This window comes from Lepidochelys kempii, chromosome 21 (assembly GCF_965140265.1).
Source record: "Lepidochelys kempii isolate rLepKem1 chromosome 21, rLepKem1.hap2, whole genome shotgun sequence".
Lineage (NCBI taxonomy): Eukaryota > Metazoa > Chordata > Testudines > Cheloniidae > Lepidochelys > Lepidochelys kempii.
Genome location: NC_133276.1, coordinates 17413968 through 17430814, shown reverse-complemented (window position 1 = coordinate 17430814; position 16847 = coordinate 17413968).

Genomic DNA, 16847 nt, shown 5'->3' with positions numbered 1-16847 from the left:
TTTACAGTCCAAGAGCTTCTGGGAGCTGTTAACTATCTCAAAGTGTCCCCTACCTCAAACCTAAAGCCTAAAGTGTACTATATTAATTCTCTAAAGCCCTTTTATTCCAGAGAATTAAAGGTTTGTCAGTTTACAGCCCAGGGATGAGATGACGCTGAGTGGCCTGAAGGTGTCTACTATGAAGGAAAAAGTGATGGTGGCGTGAAAGAGGTGAACCTCTCCATGACCCTTGGACATATGCAGCGACAGCAGATCAAGGAGCTGTACGCTAGCTACGCGCCGACGTTCTCAGCTACCCCAGGACGGACCGAACGGGTGTACCACTCCATTGACACAGGTAATGCTCGCCCAATTAGAGCCCAACCTTACTGGGTGGCTCCTCACGCCAAAACTGCTATGGGACAGGAGATCCAGGACATGCTACAGATGGGTGTAATCTGCCCCTCTGGCAGTGCATGAGCATCTCCAGTGGTTCTAGTTCCCAAACCAGATGGGGAAATATGTTTTTGCATGGACTACCGTAAACTGAGTGCTGTGACTCGCCCAGACAACTATCCCATGCCACGCACATGGCTATTGGAGAAACTTCTTAGGCTTGGCCGGATATTACAGGCGATTTGTACCCCACTACAACCAAATCGCCGCCCCACTGACAGACCTAACCAAAAAAACCAGCCAATGCCGTTCAGTGGACTGAAGAGTGTCAGAAGGCTTTTAACCAGCTTAAAGCAACACTCATGTCTGACCCTGTGCTAAGGGCCCCAGACTTTGACAAACCGTTCCTTGTAACCACAGATACATCCGAGCGTGGTGTGGGAGCAGTTTTAATGCAGGAAGGACCGGATCAAGAATTCCATCCTGTCGTGTTTCTCAGCAAGAAGCCGTTTGAGAGGGAAAGCCACTGGTCAATCACCAAAAAGGAATATTACGCCATTGTCTATGCTCTGGAAAAGCTACGCCCATACATTTGGGGACAGCGTTTCCACCTGCAAACCGACCATGCTGTGCTGAAGTGGCTTCATACCGTCAAGGAAAATAACAAAAAACTTCTTTGGTGGAGTTTAGTTCTCCAAGATTTTGATTTCGACATCCAACACATCTCAGGAGCTTCTAACAAGGTGGCTGATGCACTCTCCTGTGAAAGTTTCCCAGAATCAACTGGTTAAAATCATTCTTGAAATGTGAGAAATATTGTTAGTTTTTATATAATCGGTAACATATTTAAAGGTGCATGTGTCTTATTAACTCTGTTTTCTCCTAGAGGTCCAGGAAGAAATCACAGCCAGTGTGGAACAGGCTGTCCGGCACTATCTGTGATTTGGGCGGCGTGTCATAAGTAGATAATCTAATGCATTTCCTTGCCTTTATTTACAATTTCTGTAATTTTAAATGTATTATTTTAGGTATGTTTAAATAAAACTTTCTCCAATAGCTCATCTGTGCGTGGCATTGGATAGTTTTCTGAGCAAGTCACAGCATTTAGCTTACGGTAGTCCATGCAAAAGCATATGAACCTGTTTGATTTTCAGTGTCATAGGGACAAAGGATCTGGTCAGTACTCACATTAGTCTCAAGCCTCCCCAGGAAAGGGGGTAAAGGAGCTTGGGGAAATATTTTGCGGAACAAGGAACTCCAAGTGACCCTTTTCCTGAATCTTTGTCTAACTCACTTGGTGGTGGCAGCAATCCCGTCCAAGGACAAGGAAGGATTTGTGCCTTGGGGAAGTTTTTAACCTAAGCTGGTAAAAATAAGCTTAGGGGGCCTTTCATCCAGGTCCCCACATCTGTACCCCAGAGTTCAGAGTGGGGAGGGAACCCTGACACCTGGGCACCTGGCTGGGTCTTGGCTTCTCCTGCTCCCGTGGTCCAGGATTCCTGCTGCTCCTTGGCTGGAGCCAGCAAGGTGCCTCCTCCCTCCTCAGTGTCAGCCCTGACCTAAGTTCCCTTGAAATGACGCAGGTGCACGGGGCTGCAGTGGGGAGAGATTCCTTTCCCCCCACCCCAGACCCAACCCAGCCTGGCCCAGACCTGTCATGGCTGGGGAAGAGGCGCCCCGCCCCCATCCCCAACCCAGCCCCGGCCCAGAGCTGCCGCAGCCATGGGAGAGGTGCCCCTCCCACCCCCAGCCCAGGTGCTGCTGCGGGGAGAGAAAGCTGGGGAAGTCCTCTCTCCCCACCATAGCCCCGGGGCAGCCTGCACCCTAAACCCCTCATCCCCGGCCCCACTCCAGAGTCTGCACCCCTAGCTGGAGCCCTCACCCCCCTGCAGCCCAACCCTCTGCCCCAGTCCTGAGCCCCTCATCCCCAGCCCCACCCCAGAGCCTGCACCCCCAGCTGGAGCTCTCTCCCCCCTGCACCCAAACCCTCTGCCCCATTCCCGAGCCCCCTCCCACACTCTGTACCCCTTGGCCCCACCCCCACCATATGAACTTTGTTATCTGCATGGATATGGAGGTGATGTGTCACACATCACAAAATTCATTCATAGAATCATAGAATATCAGGGTTGGAAGGGACCCCAGGAGGTCATCTAGTCCAACCCCCTGCTCAAAGCAGCACCAATCCCCCACTAAATCATCCCAGCCAGGGCTTTGTCAAGCCTGACCTTAAAAATATCTAAGGAAGGAGATTCCACCACCTCCCTAAGTAACGCATTCCAGTGTTTCACCACCCTCCTAGTGAAAATTTTTTTCCTAATATCCAACCTAAACCTCCCCCACTGCAACTTGAGACCATTACTCCTTGTTCTGTCATCAGCTACCACTGAGAACAGTCTAGAGCCATCCTCTTTGGAACCCCCTTTCAGGTAGTTGAAAGCAGCTATCAAATCCCCCCTCATGCTTCTCTTCCGCAGACTAAACAGCCCCAGTTCCCTCAACCTCTCCTCATAAGTCATGTGTTCCAGTCCCCTAATCATTTTTGTTGTCCTCCGCTGGACTCTTTCCAATTTTTCCACATCCTTCTTGTAGTGTGGGGCCCAAAACTGGACACAGTACTCCAGATGAGGCCTCACCAATGTCGAAGAGAGGGGAATGATCACATCCCTCGATCTGCTGGCAATGCCCCTACTTATACATCCCAAAATGCCATTGGCCTTCTTGGCAACAAGAGCACACTGTTGACTCCTATCCAGCTTCTCGTCCACTGTCACCCCTAGGTCCTTTTCTGCAGAACTGCTGCCGAGCCATTCGGTCCCTAGTCTGTCGCAATGCATTGGATTCTTCTGTCCTAAGTGCAGGACTCTGCACTTGTCCTTGTTGAACCTCATCAGATTTCTTTTGGCACAATCCTCTAAATTGTCTTGGTCCCTCTGTATCCTATCCCTACCCTCCAGCGTATCTACCTCTCCTCCCAGTTTAGTGTCATCTGCAAACTTGCTGAGGGTGCAATCCACACCATCCTCCAGATCATTTATGAAGATATTGAACAAAACCGACTCGAGAACCGACCCCTGGGGCACTCCACTTGATACCGGCTGCCAACTAGACGTGGAGCCATTGATCACTACCCGTTGAGCCCGACAATCTAGCCAGCTTTCTATCCACCTTATTGTCCATTCATCCAGCCCATACTTCTTTAACTTACTGGCAAGAATACGGTGGGAGACCGTGTCAAAAGCTTTGCTAAAGTCAAGGAACAACACGTCCACTGCTTTCCCTTCATCCACAGAGCCAGTTATCTCGTCATAGAAGGCAGTTAGATTAGTCAGGCACATTCTGCACATGGGATGGGTGGGAAACATTAAAGGGAACATGGGCTGAGCTGCTCCCTTTTATACTGTAGCTGCAGTTGGAGCACACCCCGCCGGGCTGAAGGGGTATGGCTTCCACTGCTAAGAGTGCCACCTTCACCCCTTCCTCTCCAGTGCGGGGCACGCACACCCCGTCACAGGACCATTAGCACAAAGCCCAGTTTGTCTGGCTGTCAAGTCAGGCTGGAGAGTCTAAGGGGACTGTCTGTGACTCCGTCTACAGTGATCCAGGAGTTCACATTTGTTACTGGCGTGGTGAAATCTCCTAACAGAACACACCACCAGTTTGGGGTGTCTGCCCTGTTACCTGACCGTCTGCCCTGAGGTCGGCACTCACGATCATGAGCCACTCCCGACAGCGTGGCAGGCAATACAAACTAGGGGAGAGGCGGACAGGCAGATATGGAGAGAGGATGGAAACAAAGTGGAGAGGAAGGGAACACAGAGCAGAGAAGACCAAAGCTGGAGATGAAGATAGGCTGATTACCAAAAAACTAATGATGAAATACCAGAGAGGTGCAGGGGGGTGCGGGGGGGTGCACACACAGCTCAGGGGAGGGGCGATGGATATAATTGTGGGGCCAGACCCCAGCTGGTGCAAAAGGGCTTCAATGGAACTATACTGATTTATACCAACTGAGGTTCTGGCCAAACATTCCATCACCCTTAACTTGCCTTTCGCACCGTGTAACCCTACTGACCCGCTCCTGTCCTTCCACCCCAGCTCCTCCCGGCTGGTTTGTTACCTGTTTGTCCCATTGTCTATGAAATTCAGCTGTGAGCTCTTTAAGTGAAATAGTTATAGGCAGATACCCTTTCAGCAATAACAGATTCACATGGCTACAATGTAGCCATGGTGATCATAGAATCTCAGGGTTGGAAGGGATCTCAGGAGGTCATCTAGTCCAACCCCCTGCTCAAAGCAGGACCAATCCCCAATTTTTGCCCCAGATCCCTAAATGGCCCCCTCAAGGATTGAACTCTCAACCCTGGGTTTAGTGGGCCAATGTTCAAACCACTGAGCTATCTCCCCCTGTCCACCTTGAATGGTCCCTTGCAAGTCTTTGTCTGGGGTGGGGGTGGTTTTGTTTGACAGCCTAGGCGTGTTCTTCACAAAGGACTGTGACGGGTCCAGGGAGGAATTCTGAGACACAGAGGAGTGCTGGGAACTTGAGCAAGATTTAAGCACTCAGCCCATACTGACTCTTGCTTTTGACACTGACAGCTGTTTAGTTTCCTCTCCTCGGCTGTTTTTAATGACCATTTGTGGAGCTCATGACCGAGCAACACTCCCTGGCTATTGTGCTCACTTACGCACTTTAAAGCACAGAAACATCAGCTCACCCGTAAGCTGCATTCGCACTTGTGCACTATAAGGGCTTGAGGACACAGGGAAACTGACCCGCCCAGCCATAACAGAATAATGCCAGCCCATTTCCCCGTGCAGACAAGTGTTCCCTCGCGCTTTGCTTTGGTAACCAGGCCACAGCTCTCTCAGCCGGCCTGGCGACAGGAGCCCGACACTTTCCCACAGCTCAGCCCTGCGTCGGTTCAGTCCGTGCACCTGCACTTGCCTGGCTGCGTTCGGATTGACGCACTGCAGGGAAACGCAGGCAGCTATCCCATAGTGCCTCAGCAGGGGACAGAGCGCCTGGCAGCCGGGCACTCAGAGCAGCACCGGCAGCATGCAGGGCAACGCGCTCTGGGATAGCCTGCCGCACCGAGGATAGCCAGGGCTGGCCCGCCTGGTTACACAAACACCCTTCGGGAGGCCTGGTTCCGATGCAGAACAACAGGTAGGACCTGGCTCTCAAAAAGAATCCTGTGTCCGCTGAGCCCTCTGGCCAGGTGCCTGCCCGCTAACGGTAGCCAGCACCTGGGGGGTGGACAGGTGATGTGGCGAGCGCCAGGCGCACCGAGCTGTTTACCGGATCAGACAAACGTGACAGGCTGTCGCCAGAGCCTCTGGGCAACAGGATACAACCCCCCGGCCAAAACCAGCAGGCAACGGGGTCCCGTTAGACCAGTGTGTCTGTCTGACAAAAGAGACATGTGTGCAACACAGGAGTGATGAATAATTCTTCCACTTGGGCTATGCCAGTCCAGTGATGAAACCTGTTATATGGAGCAGAAACATGGTCCACAGGTGAGTCTCTGTACGCGCGCAGCGTCTGCAGGGGGAGTGACCCCTGGTGTGGGTTCTTGCCTTAGAGCTCTCAATCCATCCGCAAACCCTGTGGTGACAGGGGAGTTACAGATGCTTAGCCGCACTTTGTACCCTTCCAGAGCAGGCAAGTTGGCAGCCAAAGTAGATCTGAGGATCAGAAAAAATAACTTGGCCACACAAGATAATGCACCAAGCCAGGCCATTATAAGCTCACGGCCTGGTCTCTGCGCTTTGTGCTGTGTCCCCCACCCTGCTCTCCCTGCTGCATGTCTGCGATATGCACCAAGCCTGAATTTAAAAACAGGACATTTCGGGGCAACTGTATCTCCGGACCCCTTTGATCAAATGACCCCGGGGTGGCCCCACCGAGCTGAACTAGCCTCTGATCCGGCATGCCAGATTTCACTCTTCCTGTGCATTTCAGAGCACTTTGAAACGTTGCCTTTGCAAAGAAACGCTGCCCCAGCCTGCGTCGCTCAGCCCGCTCCTGCTGGCACGCTGGACCTGTCGCACTCACGTGCACCCCTCGGACAACCAGACACCAAAGGCTCCTCACGGCTGACCCACGGGGTTTTGAAGCTGGCTCTTGGTGGCCAGGGCCAGCTGAGATGAGGGGCAGCGCAGTGATAGAATCTGTATGTGAGTACTCCCTCTAGTTTTCCCCTAGCTCTGGGCAAAAAAGTGTAGTCAGAACCAGCAGATTCTAAAAAGGAGGTCACGGCGTGGGGGCGGAATCTCAAGAACCCCTGTACCAAATGCCCCAAATTTCCAGTGCTAACGCTCTCTGGGCTCTCCATTGGCCCAGCAGTTCTCTGCCCAGTTTGACGACGTGTGCAGATTTTAGTGCACTTACAAAAATCGTCTCTCCACAGAATACACAGAAAGCTCTGTGCAACCTTAATGATGGATCTTTTAACAATTTTCACATCTCTCTCAAAAGCTCTGCTGACTGTATTCCTAGATAATGTCTCTTTCCACAAACACTAACCGCGGTCAGGATTGTTTTGTTTCTGATATTTACACGGCAAGGATTTGTAAGTCACATTGTTAAAACAAAGAAAACAACTTCCATCAGCACCCAAGAGTAAGGTGACTCAGCTCCCTTCCATGACTGAAGGGTCTTTGGTCAATCATGCGTAGATCACAAGTGATTTGTCTGGTTGTCTAGCAAAGTGCCCAAGGTCTCACTGGGGCAGCTGGGACTCAGTGCAGTGGTAACCATTGATTTTAAGTTCCAGAGATTCTACAGGTTTTCGCAGCTCATCCAGCATTAGCTGTAGTTGGTCAGTGGCTCTCCCAGTGAGACAAAACCATCCGCATCGTTCAGATCCTCTAAATTTGATTAATCTTTATCTTTCTCACCTCCTACTTTGGCCTACATCAGCTTTCTCACTGGGTAGTCTATCAGAATATTAAAAAACGAAGGTGAGAGAATGCACCCCTGGAGTACTCCTGATTCTACTGAAAACCGATCTGTAAGGCAGCTGTCGACCCTCACTCCGCTCAACTTATCACAACACAGTTTTTTCATGTGGCACCCTGAGGCCTAAGGCACCCCACACTGGGGTACCAGCATCCAGAGGGCAGACTGATGCACTGAGTCAAAAGCAGCTCCTCTCTCTTTTACTGATCCTGGTGTAAATCAGGAGTAACTCCTCTCTATGTCTGGTATATATCATCATGACTCACCATAGGCACCAATTTTCCTTTTCCCCGAGGGCTCTCCACCCCTGCTCCATCCCAAGGCCCCAGCCCCCTCTGCCCCCCCTCAAGGCCCCTGTCTGACCACCATTCATTGCTTTCCCTCCTCCCCAAGCCACCAAACAGCTGTGTCTGGTGAGTGCTGAGCACCCACTTTTTTTTTCCGTGGGTGCTCCAGGGCTGGAGCACCCACGGAGTCTGTGCCTATGTGACCCACTCGTCAGAAACCTGGGTCAGCAGGGTTTATAGGAGCAGCCCTGCTCCAACCCTCCATCTGACAGCCTGCATACCTAGGACCCATGAAGCCCAGCTCCGCCTCTGCAGTCCTATTGGTGGAGTCCCAAGGCAGCTGATTGGTCTGCTAGCCCTACTTAAGCCAACAGCAGGAACAGGAAGCTGTCCACACTGTTCTGGAGTGTGTGCTCCCTGCCTCATTTCCTGGCATCTGATTTGTGGTTTTCACCTCCAGTTTGTCTCCTGTTTCTGACCTCCTCATATCCTGACCCAGCTGACTCCTGTCTTGCGACCATGGCCTCTGGCTACTAGGTCTGGCTGCCCACAACCCCACTGTGACACTTACAGTGTCTCAGCATCTCACAGTCCTGAATATATTATCCTCACACACTCGTGTGGGGCAGGGCTGGGCTGGAAGTCCCATTGTACAGATGGAAACTGAGGCAAGAGAAGCTAAGTATATTGCCCAAGGTCACACAGGAAGCCTATGGCAGAGTTGGGACTTGAACTCAAGTCTGCCATGTACCAGTCTAGTACCCTACTCATTGGGCCATCCTGGTGCTATTTCACAGTCCCCAGTCATGTGCCAGGCAGGCCCCTCTTGATACAAGGCCCCCTGCAATTCCACTGGGTGGTCTTCTCTCACCCCCTGGTGTAAATGAGGGTCACCCACTGGGTGACACCAGTGTACAGTTGGTGTAAGAGAGATCAGAACTAGATTCCTTGGTTCCACCTTAGGAGGAGTGTGGCTTGGAAGGTGGGGCAGGGGCGGAGCCTGGTTCATTTTGAGCCCCAGGGTCAGGGTGAGGGCCCTCTGAGCAGCTGCCCCGGTTTGCTTGTTAGCATGCTTCCTGCTCCTGCGAGTGCTGGCGCGACCTTCCAGTCATTAGAGCCAGGAGGATTGCAAGGCTGAGCTGGGAGCACACACAAGCCAGGCATCAGCAATTATTTTTAATGTGGTTCAACTCCCCATGCTCTGTAGCAGGGTATCCACATCAATTATCCATCAATTGGTGCTCGTTTAAGAGGATTATTTCACTGTGTGCACCATCACCGCACTGGGCAGCACACACTTGCATTTATCTACTTAACAGCTTTAGCCAGTCCTGGGTCAGCCGATTGCCATCTCTTGCTGTCAGCCCTGCACAATTCGGCCTCTTTTAATTCCTTAATCAGACATTCTGGAGCTAATGTCTTCCAAGGACATCAAAGATTTGCGTAGACTGCCATTCTGGGAACAAGCTTGCCACAGACACACGCCAGTGCCTCCTTATCACATTTTTGGGAGCCAGGGGTCACTAGGGCAAGGATAATTATTATATAGATCATCATGACCCACCATAGGCACCAACTTTTCCTTTTCCCTGGGGGTGCTCCACCCCCACTCCACCCCAAGGCTGGCCCCACTCTGCCCCCTCCCCAAAGCCACCCTCACTCCACCTCTTCCCGCCCCCGCTCTGCCCCCTCCCCAAGGGACCAGGTACAGTGACGATTGGGTGTAGCATTTAAATGCACAGAAGTTAGGGTATTAGAGGCTCATGGTCTCTCACACCAGCCATCTCTCAGCACACCCCTCCCCCCCAACTGGGATATCTCAGCCAAGATTGTCCACAGTAACTAGAGATTTTGGGGGCATCAATTTTTGGATGCCCAACTTGAGATGCCTTAAGGGGCCTGGTTTTTAGAAAGTGCTGAGCACCTGTCCTCTGAACGCCATCCCTTTCCTGTGTCTCAAGATCAATCTATCCATCAGTCTCCCTCTCCCTCCACATCCACCCATCTGTCTACCGCACAGTGTGCCAGAGTTACCATTCCTGGGACAATCTCGCATCCATTCACTTTCGCGGATGTCAAAGGTGTTACTCCAGCTTTACACTGGGGTAAGTGACAGTAAAATTGGGTCCAGTAACTCTGCAGTTCCTGGCTTTTGCGCATTAAAATAATTAACAAAATAATCACTGTTACTGTCATTTTTGCACTGCTTTCAAGGAAAGAAAAGAAAGCTGATTAATGACATACTGAAGTGAACCCATGTAGCATTTAATGGGAGAGTGACATAGACAGAGATTCAGACAGAGCCAAGTTGGAGTGCATGTAAATTCCCAGCTGGATGACGGAGCATGGGCCACTGGTCAGTGCTCAGGATTAAGAGTCAGGAAACGCATGGTCTATTCCCAGTTCTAAATCTCCGTGACCTTCGGTAGGTCACTTCCTAAATCTGTCCCTCAGTTTCCCCATCTGTAGAATGGTAATAACACTACTCATGCACCTGTGATGCTAGGAGAGCAAAAAGAGAGTCAGGACTCCTGGGTTCTATTCAGTTTCTGCTGTATGCATACCATGTCACCTTGGACAAAGCATTTCTCCTCTTCTCCGCCCCCCACGCACCTGTGAAATGGGGATAGTTGATATAAACTCTTCAGGGCAGGGACCGTCTCTTCCTCTGTGTCTGTGCAGCACCCCACACAATGGGGGCCTGATCTCAGGGTCCTGGGCCACAACTTGTGCTTCTAGGCACTCTGGTAATACAAATGATAAATAATAATTGTAATAATTCCCTGCAATGTCCCTCCTCCAAACATGCGCAAACCCGAGTCACTCTCTGACCTCTGGCACGTCTCACACGCTTGTGACTATGATACCCGTAAGTGTGGAGCAGCAGTGAAGAAGCCCTGAATGTGCCTATAAAGAATTATTATCTCATACTGGCAGAGGCCCCTGCCTGGTGGCATTTCAGCACTTCTGTTTCTGACCACCCCCAGGAAATGCATAGGGGGCATACTCTGGTGTTATGCAGACCAGTGATCTGCTCGGTCACTCCAATCCTTGACTCTGGGAGCCAGCCTTACCCTGCTCTTCTGTGAGAACCCTCACTCCTGGGCTGTTCACACACAGCCTCTAGCATGTAAGCTGCTCCTTGGATTGTGCAACCGAATGACACTAGCTAATATCTCCCATCCCAGACACAACCCTAGGAACCTCCGTCTTGCCGTGTCCAGTTATACCTGCTGGACGCTGCAGGTTTATATGAATTCATCAGTTTAACAAAGAAATTCACAGAATCATAGAATATCAAGGTTGGAAGGGACCTCGGGAGATCATCTAATCCAATCCTATCATAAATATAAAGGGAAGGGTAACCACCTTTCTGTATACAGTGCTATAAAATCCCACCTGGCCAGAGGCAAAATCCTTTAATCTGTTAAGGGTTAAGAAGCTAAGGTAACCTCGCTGGCACCTGACCTAAATGACCAATGAGGAGACAAGATACTTTCAAATCTGGAGGCGGGGGACAAGGGGTTTTGTCTGGCTGTGTGATACCTTTGCTGGGAAAAGATCAAGGATGCAAACCCTTCAACTCCTGTAAAGTTAGTAAGTAATCTAGCTAGAAAATGCATTAGATTTCCTTTCGTTATGGAGCTGCTCTGTCCCTAGGCAGAGAGACAGAATCTGCAGCTGCAATCATCTTTTACAAAACCTTTTAAAATCCTGCTGTGCTTCTGGTTCAAAATGATCCCACTGCTCTGCCACCATGTCAAGGTTCCTTCCCCATTCTGAACTCTAGGGTACAGATGTGGGGACCTGCAATGAAAGACCCCCTAAGCTTATTCTTACCAGCTTTGGTTAAAAACTTCCCCAAGGTACAGACTTTGCCTGGTCCTTGAACACTATGCTGCCACCACCAAGTGTTTTAAACAAAGAATAGGGAAAGAGCCCATGGAGACATCTTCCCCCAAAATATGCCCCCAAGCCCTACACCCCCTTTCCTGGGGAAGGCTTGATAATAATATCCTCACCAATTGGTACAGGTGAATGTCACGGAGTGTGGGGGAGTCCAGGTCCTGCACCCCTCTTCCTGGGATTCACTGAGACTCTCAGCCAGCCAGTAAAACAGAAGGTTTATTGGACAACAGGAACACAGTCCAAAATAGAGCTTGTGGGTACACCCAGGACCCCTCAGTCACATCTTTCTGGGGGAGCAGGGAGCTTAGACCCCAGCCCTGGGGTTCCCTGTGTTCCTCCACCCAGCTCCAAACTGAAACTAAAACCCCTCCCAGCAGGCTCTCTCCTGCAGCCTGTCTTCACATTCCTGGGCAGAGGTGTTACCTCCCCCTACCCCTCCTGGCTCAGGTGACAGGCTCTCAGGTCTCCCATCCCCAGGGCACATTCCCAGGTCAACACTCCCCCCTCCCTGCTGTGTCACATCGTCACAGTGAACACAGACCCAAACCCTTGGATCTTAAGAACAATGAAAAATCAATCAGGTTCTTAAAAGAAGAATTTTATTTAAAGAAAAGGTAAAAGAATCACCTCTGTAAAATCAGGATGATAAATATATTACAGGGTAATCCGATTCAAAACATAGAGAATCCCTCTAGGCAAAACCTTAAGTTACAAAAAGACACAAAAACAGGAATACACATTCCCTCCTGCACAGCAAATTTTACAAGCCAAAAAACAAAAGGAAATCTAACGCATTTTCTAGCTAGATTACTTACTAACTTTACAAGAGTTGGAAGGCTTGCATCCTTGATCTGTTCCTGGCAAAGGTATCACACAGACAAAACCCTTTGTCCCTCACTCCAGATTTGAAAGTATCTTGTCTCCTCATTGGTCATTTTGGGTCAGGTGCCAGTGACGTTACCTTAGCTTCTTAACCCTTTACAGGTGAAAGGATTTTGCCTCCAGCCAGGCGGGATTTTATAGCATTGTATACAGAAAGGTGGTTACCCTTCCCTTTATGACAAACCCCCTGCTCAAAGCAGAACCAATCCCCAACTTTTGCCCCAATTCCCTAAATGGCCCCCTCAAGGATTGAGCTCACAACCCTGGGTTTAGCAGGCCAATGCTCAAACCACTGAGCTATCCCTCCCCCCAGGCTTGTTATCCCAAGGGGAATCTCTTACATGCTTCAAACCAAGCGCACTGCTTCAGGTAGAATAAACAAATAGATTTACTAACTATAAAGATAGATTTTAAGTGATTATAAGCCAAAGCACAACAAGTCAGATTTAGTCAAATGAAATAAAAACAAAACGCATTCTAAGCTGATCTTAACACTTTCAGTGCCCTTACAAACTTAGAGGCTTCTCACCATAGGCTGGCTGATTGTCCTTCAGCCAGGCTCTCCCCTTTGATCAGCGCTTCATTCGCTTGGTGGTGGAGTCTGTAGATGTAGGTGGAAGAGAGAGGAAGAGCATGGCAAACATCTCTCCCTTTTGTCATGTCCTTTCTTCCCTCTTGGCTTTGCCCCCTTCGCTCCTCCCCCCACCCCTTCAGAGTCAGGGGAGCATTACCTCATCATTGTCCCAAACTGACCAAAGGAAGGGGGTGTCATGGAGTCCCTGGGCGATGCTCTGGAACTGCTCCCTACGAAGACAATCAGGACTCTGGGGAAGTCTCCTCTCTGTGAGCAGCCTGTCTTCAGGACACACAGCTCACACAGCTTCCACCTTCCTGGGTCTGACCTTGGAGCCTTCAGCATCCTCTGCCCCTCCGTGCGCTTCCCACAGCGAGTCCACCCAGGCAGAGTCTTGGGGAAGCCAGAGGGTCCTGCCCCGCAACTCCGCAGTCAGCCGTGACTCTCAGCCAGCCAGTAAAACAGAAGGTTTATTAGACGACAGGAACATGGTCTAAAACAGAGCTTGCAGGTGCAGAGAACAGGACCCCTCAGCTGGGTCCATTTTGGGGGGCAGTGAGCCAGACAACCACGTCTGCACTTCACTCCATGTCCCAGCCAGCCCCAAACTGAAACTCCCTCCAGCCCCTCCTCCTCTGGGCTTTGTCCCTTTCCTGGGCCAGGAGGTCACCGGATTCCTTTGTTCTCCAACCCTTTAGCTCTCACCTTGCAGGGGGGGAGGGCCAGGTCATCAGTTGCCAGGAAACAGGGTGTCGGCCATTCTCTGTGTCCAGACCCCTGCACACACCTGCCCTCTAGGGCTCTGCAATGATCATACACCCTTACCCCACCACCTAGATACTTAAGAACTGCATAGGGGAAACTGAGGCACCCCCACACTATTCAGAGGAAACATTAAGAACAGTCCCACTTCGTCACAGGGGGTGACTCACTCGAGAGTCCACCAGATTCTTTTGTTGCTGCCTAGGCCAGCGTCCTTTGTTCCTGTGAGGCTGGGCAGGTTTGTCCCATACCTGTCCTTATGAGGTGTGAACTGCTTCTCTGCTCTTGGAGAGTTTTTGTCTGGGCTTATTTTAAGCCATGAGGATACATTTTCAGCCTCATAACTATATAGATGTAATTATAACCTATAACATTACTGTAACAATTACTATAACATCACTATAACAACAATGATCAGTGTATCATGAGCCTTCCGAAGACACCCGACATGACAAACTTTGCATTGGATACCACAAAATCATTTTACAAGGATGAACATGGGGATGCTGGGTGTTCCCCTGAGGTACAGAGTGTCACAGCATGAACTATAAACATTGGGTTGATGATCCAGTACAGCAGGCGGCAGGATACTGGACTATATAGGCAGCCCAGTTTCACATGCAAATTTGCATCCACCCAAGAAGACCATACCAGAGGTAGCCAAACTTTTCAGAAAGTCAAAGAAAGACTTGGCTCTGGCTGAAGATTCGGGCTGGTTCTTGTTGTCTCCAACCCTGTTCAGCCACCCCTGAGCCTTGCACAGCTATTTATATAATTCTGCTCCATCCAATTCCATCTGGATTCAATAGGTCAAATTGTGCCCTCAGCTGCTCATCAAAGTCAAAGCGGTTTCCACTGCTGTCCCTGAGAGAGTTTAGCCCAACATGTCTCCATCAACTCACCGCAAGCCCATGATTTGTAGCCATCCTTCCCGAGCCCTCTTCTGAGAGAGAGAGAGAGAGAGAGAGAGAGGATTAATGCTGTGTTTTGGGGCATCTGTGCTGGGAAAGATCCAGTCCCATAAGTGACATGAAAATTTAAAGGCACTAATAATTTATGACCTTTAGCAATTTCCTTGATGTCTCAGTTAAAAGTAACTTTGGAAACCACAACTAAGATGAAAAGTTGGCTGCTTCCATGGCTTGCCTTTGAGTGATGGAAAAGAAGTGAATATTGCATGGCTGTCTCTCCTCCAGCCTGCTGAGCAAACTGCAAAGCACACCCGCTGGGCTACAGGAGGCCCCAAGGGGCAGGAGACCACCGCAAAGGCACCAGAGGTAACTCAAAGGCAAACCTCGAAGTGTTCTAAGGGTTGAGACTAGTAAGAACCCAAATGTTTCCAGGCTTTTTGGGCCCTCTGGATCTGCACACAACACTGGGCTGGCTATGCTACTCTCCTGCCTCCTGCCGTACGGCGTCAGACCAATGGTCCATCTAGTCTCCTCAAAATGCAGACTGGCCTCATCCAGTATCTTGCCTATTGCAATAACTGATGCTTCAAAAGAGGGCAAAATATGCTTGGGGGGCTATGTCCATTTTGGATGCACAGACACTGCCTGGGGAAGAGGGGGATGCAAACCTGGCCCTGAGAAATCGGTGCTGTTCCCTGGCATTGGGGTCCTATTGCCCATGTGGGACCTACAGTGGGAATAAACTATATAATGCCTGCCCCTCAGTCTGGTCCAGCTCTCTAGTACCAGAGTAATGGGGCCCTGCTACCGGGAACCTCCCCCCAGTTTGCAGTTAAAGCTACATAAGCAAACGAAAGCTTCAGAACCAGGGCTGGGTTGTTTTTCCCATGAGAAATTTCAACCAAACCAAAAATATATTTGTTTTTGTCAAAAAAAAAATCTTTGATTTTTTTCTGACTTTTTAAAAAAATAAAATATTTTGGTTTAAAATAGAAATATTTCAGGTTTTGGATAAAAAATATCCTTTTTTCCAAAATGGACATTTTTTCCCCAATGGGGAATTCTCCATTAGCTCAATTGCAACCCCATTTAGAGGCATGCACCCCCCCGTCTGGCCCATCTCCTTATCTAGTGCCCACCCCCTGCCCACCCTTTCCCACCACCCTCCGCTTCTTCTCCTGCTCTCCATGTGCCATCTCTTATCTAGAAGGGAAGGTGCTGTGAACCTGCTAGCGCAGTCGAGTAAAGAATAAGATCTGGCTCCCTCAGTGGAGCCTGGCATTGCGAATGCTTCTCCTCTGGCACCCTGCGAGTTGGGTGGCCACCCATCCCTTATTTCTAAGAGGCAGGAAGTGAATTCAGACTGGTAAGTACATTACGTTGACGCTGGTGACAACTGTCTCGAGGGCAGTAGAAATGTACAAGTGAGAGGCAAAGGCCTGCTCTGCGAAGGGACATGGTGTTGTCCCTTATTTTTCATGTGGTTTCCCCTGATCCCCATGCCACCCAGGAGGCCACCCACCCTCCCGGCTGGACGCACTGCCCGCAGCCAGCCCAGAGTCTGCGCGGGGCGCTCCCTTCGGACAGCTCTGCTCATTCCGACCTAGAGAGGGGCCCGAGTCAGCCGGTGCTGAGCTGCCCGCGTCCCCGCAAGGAGCGCACGGGCCGGGCCGGGCCTAGCTCCCCGGCCCCGCTCCCGCGGCAGCGGGGCTGGGTGTCTCTGCCGGCAGGCAGCGCGTCACAGGCTACAAGCCAGCGACGGTTCATTGGGCTCCTGCGGCGCAGCCCCAGCCAATGCCGGGCCGCGGAGCGCGGGGAGCGGCCGGGGACTGGTTCGCGCCGCACCCCCCGGAATAATACGATCCGAGTCATGCTAATAAGGCGCCCGGGCCCGTCAAGGCGGAGGAGGATCCGGAGCCAGAACCTTTGCAAAGCCAGGCGGGCGCCGGCTGCGGAGCATCCAGGAGCGGCCCCCGCCTCCCTCCAGCCGGGGACCGAGCCAGGGTTGCTGCAGCGTCCGGGCTTCCCGGCTCGCTCGCTCCCGGGCTTCCCGGCCGGCCGCTGCCCCAGGAGCCCCCGGCCGCGGCGGGCGGCGATGAGCACGGCTCGGGGCGGGCAGCGCCGGCCCGGCCCCCCGGCCAGCCAGCCCCCCGCGCGGTGACAGCCGCCCCCCGGCACTCGGG